This window comes from Tupaia chinensis, unplaced genomic scaffold (genome assembly GCF_000334495.1).
Source record: "Tupaia chinensis unplaced genomic scaffold, TupChi_1.0 Scaffold000489_1, whole genome shotgun sequence".
Lineage (NCBI taxonomy): Eukaryota > Metazoa > Chordata > Mammalia > Scandentia > Tupaiidae > Tupaia > Tupaia belangeri.
The window spans coordinates 2,276,813-2,284,952 of NW_006160001.1; the positions used below are offsets into that span (position 1 = coordinate 2,276,813).

General features: G+C 40.1%; 1 protein-coding gene across 1 annotated transcript in view; it reads right to left on the reverse strand.

Moving 5' to 3' along the window:
• The window catches only part of EGFLAM (EGF like, fibronectin type III and laminin G domains), a 191,857-nt gene that overhangs the window by 137,267 nt on the left and 46,450 nt on the right, over positions 1 to 8,140 (reverse strand). The window lies entirely within an intron of this gene.

The following is an 8,140-nucleotide window of genomic DNA, read 5'->3' on the forward strand; positions in this document are numbered from 1 at the left end:
CTCAGACACTGAGCAATCGCAGAAAGTTTTTCAGGGCCTTGCTGGTTTCCCTTCGTGGGGCAGTTACCAATAATATCAAAATTATGCTTGCCTTTGGCATCCACCAGTCCAGAATATAAATCCAGAATGTAATCATTCCAGAGTGTATAGATGTTCCTCAGCTGAGAAAGGGCTTACAATTGAATAGACCAACTCTAAATTAAATGTATCATAAGTTGAAAATGCATTTACTACAGCCAACCTACCACACATCATAGCTTAGCCTAGCCTCCCTTAACTGTGCTCAGAACACTCACATTCACCTATGATTGGGCAAAATCCTTTACACACAATTTACTGTATGCTGAAGCACTGAGTACCTCATGTAGTTTACTGAATACCGTATGGAAAGTGGAAAATAGAATGGTTCACAGCCACTCTCACAATCTTGAGAGACTATAGTACTGCATAGCACTAGTCCAGGAAAAGGCCAGAATTCAAAAGTCAAAGTTTCTATTGAACACATATCATGTTCACACCTTTGTAACATTGAAAAAAAATATATACTCAAACCATCATAAGTCAAGGGCCACCTGAAATTCCAAATTGTAATTCACCATCGAGAGTGTAATTTTAGAGAGTAATTCATCCTTCCAGAGTGCCTCAGTGTCCTCATTTCCTAAACACATTTCTACCCTGACATTCTATGACACTCTCCTTAAATGCCACATGAGGGAGTACCCACAGGATACTACAGGAGCAAGGGAAGATAGTCACTTGGAACAGTTCCATGGGGCTCTACTCCCCAAGACCTGGGCAGACATAAGCTCTATCTTGGAAGCACCACTTTGGATTCTCCTCTGTCTCCTCTGTCAGTCTCCACAGTGGATTATACAGCCCCAGGCTAAGGGGACATGCCTTCAGTGAGACCTTGCTTCTTCCACTTGCTGGGGACTCCAGAACCCAGAACTCCCTGCCCGGACAGTCCCGAGCCTATTTCCGAGCCTTCAGTGGCCTCATCCCTGAGTCTGTCCTTCTGAGGGTGGACTGTGCTGCTAGCTGTGTGTGCCCTCAAGGGAAGCAGTGGCCAAATTGCTCTTTGTCAGGATGGGCATGGACAGGGCTAGACCATGGGCAGAGGTGTCCGCACATGCCCACAGATGTGCGCGCATGAGCACCTGCAGGGAAGGGCAGGGCAAGGGCTGCACAGATCAGGACTCAGGAGCAGTTCTCTCTGCCTCCTCTCAAAGTAGAAATTCCAGTACCTAAGAAACTAAAAGTTGAACCTGGCCTTTTAAGTCACTATAAAAGGATTATCACATATGTGTTAGAAGAAGGAAAAGGAAAGAAAATATTGTGCCTTCTAGTTTCTTAGCTTACTTCATGAACTAAGTTTTCCCACAAACGCTGTTTAGTTACGTCTAAACTGTTATGTTCAGTCCAAGCCTCAGGGGCAGGTGTACTTCTGAGAGATGCTGCTTCATAAGTTGGGTTCAGCTGGGCTGTGAGGGAATCTGGCAGAGGACTCCTCTGGCCCAGCTGGTATCTTCCTGCAGAGGGAAATCGAGGCCCAGCAACTGCTGCAGTGGTCTCTGTTGAGAAGTAGTCAGCAAACCCAAGGGAACACAGATGCCAAATGTGCAGAGATGCTGGAGAGACTGGTGGTACCAAAGAGCCAGCAATCTACCAGAGTGTCAATAAGACAACCGACTTCTAGACCCAGCTCTATTCCTAACTCCAGTTGTGTTAGAAAGAGTTAAAGCAAAACAGCTTTTACATGCCCAGTCAGTGCGGAAGCTTCACAATGTGCTGCTTCCACTGGCTCAAGTTCACTGCTCGCCACATTGTTCAAGGAGGCAAGCAGGAAGGCTGTAAATCTCCACACATCAATCCCCTATTACCCACCCCTCTTGCACACACATGTATACAATCTATGCACATATGCACACACACATGCATATGCATGACAGGCACGTTCTTCTTCCACCCTTCTCCAAGAGAAGATTAACAAAATGATTAACAAAAAGATTAACAAGATGAAAAAAATTAGCCATCCTAATCCAAATAGGCGATTGTCCTCCCTGAGTCAGGGCTGTTTCACCAGGCACTGTTGTCTCCTTCCTAAAACGGAACCAAAAGTTGACAACAGAAAGCTGATACCTTCCCTGCCTACTCATCACAGTGATTGAAACAGCCACCTAACTCATTGGTGGGAGCAGCTTTCGTTCCTTCTGCTGTTCCCAGGATCAGGGTTCCAGTCTAGCTCCTCCTGATAAATTGCCTCTGCCAGCATCTGGCAGCACATCTGGTGAGGGACCTCTAGTTGACACCTGCATTAACAAGCCGCTTCCCCGTTTCCCTTGTGCTGGGCCAGAACCTGGTCTCTGCAATTTTCAAGATGACAGCAAGAAACAGTTTGCCAAGCCTTCACCTGTGGCTCCTTGCTGGTAAAACCACTGGGTAAGTGGAATGTGAAACTTAATAATTAATAAACCACTTAAGTTGGTATATAATTACAAATACTTAAAATTTCCTCTCTTTGGGGCCAGCAGGTGGCATGGTGGTTAAAGGTGCTGGATTCCCACATGGCTGACACGGTTCAAGTCCCAGACCTGGCGGCTTGCTTTCTCACATTCCCTTTCTCTCTCTGTCTCTCTCTGGTCCAATTTTAAAAAATAATAATAACAATAACAAATGGAATTAAATAAATAAGTAAATATTTTTTAAAATTTCCTCTCTTTCATAGAATACAGATCATTAGTCGTTGAAAACAAATGAGAGGAAAAAAATCCTCCTCCTTTTTTCTAAAAGTCTGGCAACTTTAGTGACAGCCGACTCATAGTTCTGGCATGTGAACCTGCTAAAGATGATAATAGCTATACTTTATTGGTTATCATCTCTACCCTTAGTACTCTGGCACTTTCCAAAGAAAGTCTACTACCTCCAATTCCATAGGATGCATGTAGACAAATAGGGGTGACATTCTCCTCTTGGCAGACACAGAACCACAGGTCAAGAACAGGGTATGGAAAAAATAAATGAATAAAGAAATAAGAACAGGAAATGGTGAGAAGATGTAACTCACTTCCTGCACCTCAGTCTCACTCTCCCACCCCCTCTCAGCCTCTACAACACATGGTGATCTAGATTTCACATCTGCCCTCTCAGCTGTACACAGCATTCTGTAAGTTACCGTTTTCAATTTTCTCAAAAGCTCTGCCAGGTAGGTGCTGCTGTACTCATTTTCCAAATGAGTAAACTGATGATAGACAAGTTTTGACATGCCCACAGTCATAGAAAATGGAGAAGTCAGAATTTGACTATGGGCCACTCTGACTCCAAAATGTATGTCTGCACTTTCTTCCAGGAGACTGTGGTAGAAGAACCACCAGAAAGTTGCAGAGAACAAAACAGAGTTACAACATGGGGCAGTGATTGCTGGCAGATTCATATCATCTACTCTTTCTGTCCTTGGACCAAAGGAGCAAGTCTTCCTCTGGCCTCCACCTTTTGTTAGGAAGATCTTAGAAGGTGACATAAAAAAACTGGGCCATTGTATTTCCTTAAATTTGGGGTTCAAGAGTGAACTGGTGTGGCCAGGTTATTCTCCAAAAGATGAGGGAACAACTGAATTGGACCTCAAGTCTCAGGGGTGCCATGAGGGTAGTTGGACATGTCATGAGAACATGGACTTTGAAAGGCAAAAAAATGTGACAGAACTGATCCTGTGATAAGAGGAGGATGCCAAATCTTTAATAAAAGCGGCCCAAATAACAAAAATGCAGAATAATAGAAACTAAAATTCATTGATCATTTATCATATATCAGTAATAGTTGTAGGGGCCTTAGATGTAAGTAATAACTCATTAATCCCCACAATGATTCTGTGAGGTGGCCATGATTATTTTCCTGTTGTAGGGCCGAGGAATCTGAGAAACAGAAGTAAAGTAACTATTTCAAGGTCATTGAGGCAGACCAGGAACCAAGGAGAATGACTCCAGAACCTGGTCCTTGGAGAATAGCACATGGAGCCTAGTGTTGGAGACTGAAGAAGGAGGGAAATTAACTAGTCATGGGCCCTAGAGTTAGCCACAAAAACTCAGCAAGAGCTAAAGGGTTATATGCATAAATGTCTGGAGAGAACTTGGAGTTTGTTTGAGTCTTGAAATGAGGGGAGGGGATTCAAGCCACATTACACCAAGCAAGAAACAGGGAACCCAAACAGACATCTGGTCTATAAAATAAAATTAAATCAAGTAAGAATAACCTAACTGCATTAAGGACAACATTCTGTTCTTAGGCACATATTCCCATATAATCTTCACAAGAACCTCATTTTACAGATAAGGAAATTGAGGCTGAGGAAGATTAAATAATTTCCCCAATCACACACCTCATAAGTGACAGGAAGAAATCCACATTAACTGTACTCAGAAACTGGCCTCTCCATACTGGGCTCTACAGTGCTCCTTCTTATTGGGGGGGGGGGACCTATTTCTCATTAATTATAATTTCCTTCTAGTTTCAAATCACCTGTATGATGTCTGTCCAGCCGGGAGCAGTAAGGACTTATGATGAATTGAGAAAGAGTCTATAATAGGAGCATCTCACACATGAACTTTTTAAATATGAAAGTACATTTAATATATATGATGCTATAGCCTGTGAAGGGACAGAAATTGCATAAATATGGAACACGTTTATCAGGACTGATGATCTCAGTGGGGAGAAAAGATAAGCATAAGGTAAACAATAAACTTAGAAGAGTTGTCTACTTTCTGGCATACAAATTGTATCAGAGGTAGCAGAGAAGAGGGGAACCTAATGGCTGCAATCACTAGGGACTATAAAATCTAAGTTAGAAGATCAATACCCAGTAAATGAGATTTGAGATATGCAAAGTCACCTGAAAGAGATAAGACAATAGGACTTGAATAAAGTCCAAAACTAAGTTATTCTCTATGCACTGCATGGTATCCTGGCTATTATCTATTTTGATTAGTCATTGCTGATGAAGATTATACCAACTGCTAAATATTCTGACTAGCTTCCTGCTGTCAGTCAGGATAGGATAAGTTGTGCTACTGTAACAAATGACCTCTGAAACGCAGTGGCTTACAACAACAAGGATTTATTTATCATGCATTCTATAAAATAACTGTGGACCATATGCAGCTGTTCTTCGCACTGTCCCCACCTTAGGGCTCAGGTTAGTAAAGAACCTCTAGCTGGAGCATAATGACCCAGTTGCTTGCTCTTTAAACTTCTACCGAGTAGTACGTAAGTCACTACCACTAATATATCATGGACCACAGTTAGTCAGTGACCTCACCTGAGTTCAATAGGTAGCTATGATACATTAACAATAGTATTCTGCCAGGATGTGAAAAAAATAATCATGTCCATTGGATAAGGACTATAGTTTCTTTTCCTTTCTTTCTTTCTTTTTTTTTTTTTTTGATTGTTTTAAATTATTCTATTTATTTATTTAAATTTGATCAGAAAGGGACAGAGTGAGAGTAAGAACAGTAAGTGAGAAAGTGAGCCATCAGGTCCAGGACTCAAACTACAGTCAGCCATATGGGAGTCCAGCACCCCTAACCACCATACCACCAGCCAGCCCCAGAGGAGTGTGGTTTCAAATGGATCACAGAAAAATCCAAGTCAGAGAGGCAAACAATGGTGGTGCCCACCTTGGCTCTGTCCAGGGGACTCAACGCCAGAGAAACCTTTTAGAGATACATCTATCCCTGAGTATCTCCTTTCAACACATACCACCCACTCTGAGATGTGTTCATGACCCAGAGATGGGCAAAAAGAACAAACCTATCAGGCATTTGCAAATACTTGTTGCCCCCATCCTCACATTCACAGGATTGATCTGGTTCTGCTGGGCTCTCTCTTGAAATAGTGGACTTAAAATACCATTCAACTATAATTAAAACGCTATGGTATTGGCAAAGGAATGGACAGGAAGATCAATAGAACAGAAAAAGATGGCCCTAGAATGAATAAAAACTTAATTTATGATAAGAAAGGCATCTTGGATCAATGGGGAATAGAAGAATTATTTAGCGTGTGACATTAAGACAGTTGGTTAGCAAATTAGAAGAGAAAATCAATTTCTAGCCTTAATTCATACTATACACCAATATAACTTAACTCCAGATGGATTAAAGAATTAAGGAAGTATACATTTAGAAAGCCATAAAACAAAAAAAAATTCTCCCCTTCTTTCTTCCACCATCCACATAATTACTTTTAAGTTTTTTCTTAATAGAAGAAATCACACAAAATATTCAGATTATACAACAAAATCATAAAAAACATTTCTTCCTGCAAAACAACATCCAAAGTTAAAATACAGCCTGGGGACAAATATTTATAGACAGACAAAAGATTAATATCATTTAATAAATAAAGACCTCATATAAAATACAACAGGAACATTTAATTTATGGTCTGTAGAGAAAAATGGACAAAGGGCAAAAATACTCAAGTTACTAGTAAAGATAAAATTTAAAAGCAGGACACAGAAAATGATTCCAAACACATGAGTAAGTAAAACTTATTGCAACATTGAGGTCTATTGCTTACTTATAAATAGAAGCAAATTTTTTTAAAATTATTTATTCATTCATTTATTTTTAATTTGACAGAGAGAGACACACAGAGAGAGAGAGAGAGAAAGAGGAGAAGTGAGAAAGCAAGCTACCAGGTCCAGGACTCAAACTGTGGTCAGCCATGTAGGAGTAACCACCGTGCCACCTGCTGGTCCCTGTAGAAGCAAATTTTTAAAACTATAAACTCCATATCTATAAAGGGTGTTCCATACATTTTGATGAGTGGTTTTACATGGCATAATTCTTTTGGAAAGTCATTGGACAATATACAATGACTCTTAAATATATACTTACATGCCCTACTGTCCATTCATCTCACCATCTATCCTAAATAAATTATCTCAGATGTGAAAAAAAAGTTTTATGCATGAGTGTGTTCTTCTCAATATATTTATAATACTTAAAAATTAGTACCAGCATAAATTTGGGCAAGCATGTTTAAGTAAGTTATGGTAACATATGTGAACATGATGTTCTATTACTGAAATGATGCTTACCAAGAATTTATCATGACAGGTGGACATGTTTCTGTTATGATGTATGAACAAGGCAGTCTATGAAACAACTGCACACACAATATCACATTATTCAGAGTAAACTCCTGTGGAGAAAAATCAGGAAAGGTTTGTTGTGGTTGGCTCAAAATGACGTATTTTTCTTTTTTACTTTTCTGCATATTTTAACTTTCTCAAAAGAGCATGTATTACTTTTATGAGATAAATAAGCATCTTAATAATTGATGATGATAACTGAGTGTTGACTGTATCAGGTGTCATGCTGGGTACTACAAAATCAGGACATGAGACCCTTCAACTAAGGTCAGAAGAATAACATTTAACATATATTAGATGCCAGATGTATTTGTTTTCTTAAGTTCATCCATTCTTTTCGTCCAAGAAAGAGACACACACAGGTACCAACAGGGTCTTCACACCATGATTCATGCCCAGTCTCAGCCAGCCAGGATCACAGGCACACACACTCATGCCCTGCATGTACAGGGAGGCTTCAGAGTAGGAATCTGGAACCTTCTCATGTGGCTTTAGCACTGTGGAGTATTGTGTTCTGACTGATCCCATAAATCACTATTGCTAGGTGTGATTATCATCTCTACTTAACAGAAAGAAAACCCAGAGGCACAGAGAAATTGAGTGCTCTCCAAAAATCTCACAACCGGTGAGTATGTGAAGGAGCCAGGATTGAATCAAGACAGATTGGCTCCAAAGTCCATGCTTGTAACCACACTACACAGAGGTTATTGCATTTAATTATTGCAACAATCTTATGCATAAAGTTACATTATTATGACCATCTTATAGGTGAGAAAGCAGAGGTTTTTATGTGACTGTGGCTAAGAGCACTAGCAAGAATGAAGCTTCTAAGTAGATTCAGGTCTTCTGACTCTAGCCTCTTTCCTAACCACTGCATTCAATTGCCATATTAAGTAAACAGTACGTACAAGTACTCTGTTCTTATTTTGCCTCTCTTGTTCTGTTTTTTTTTTTTTTTTTTTTTTTTTTGTATATTTTCTCTTTGTC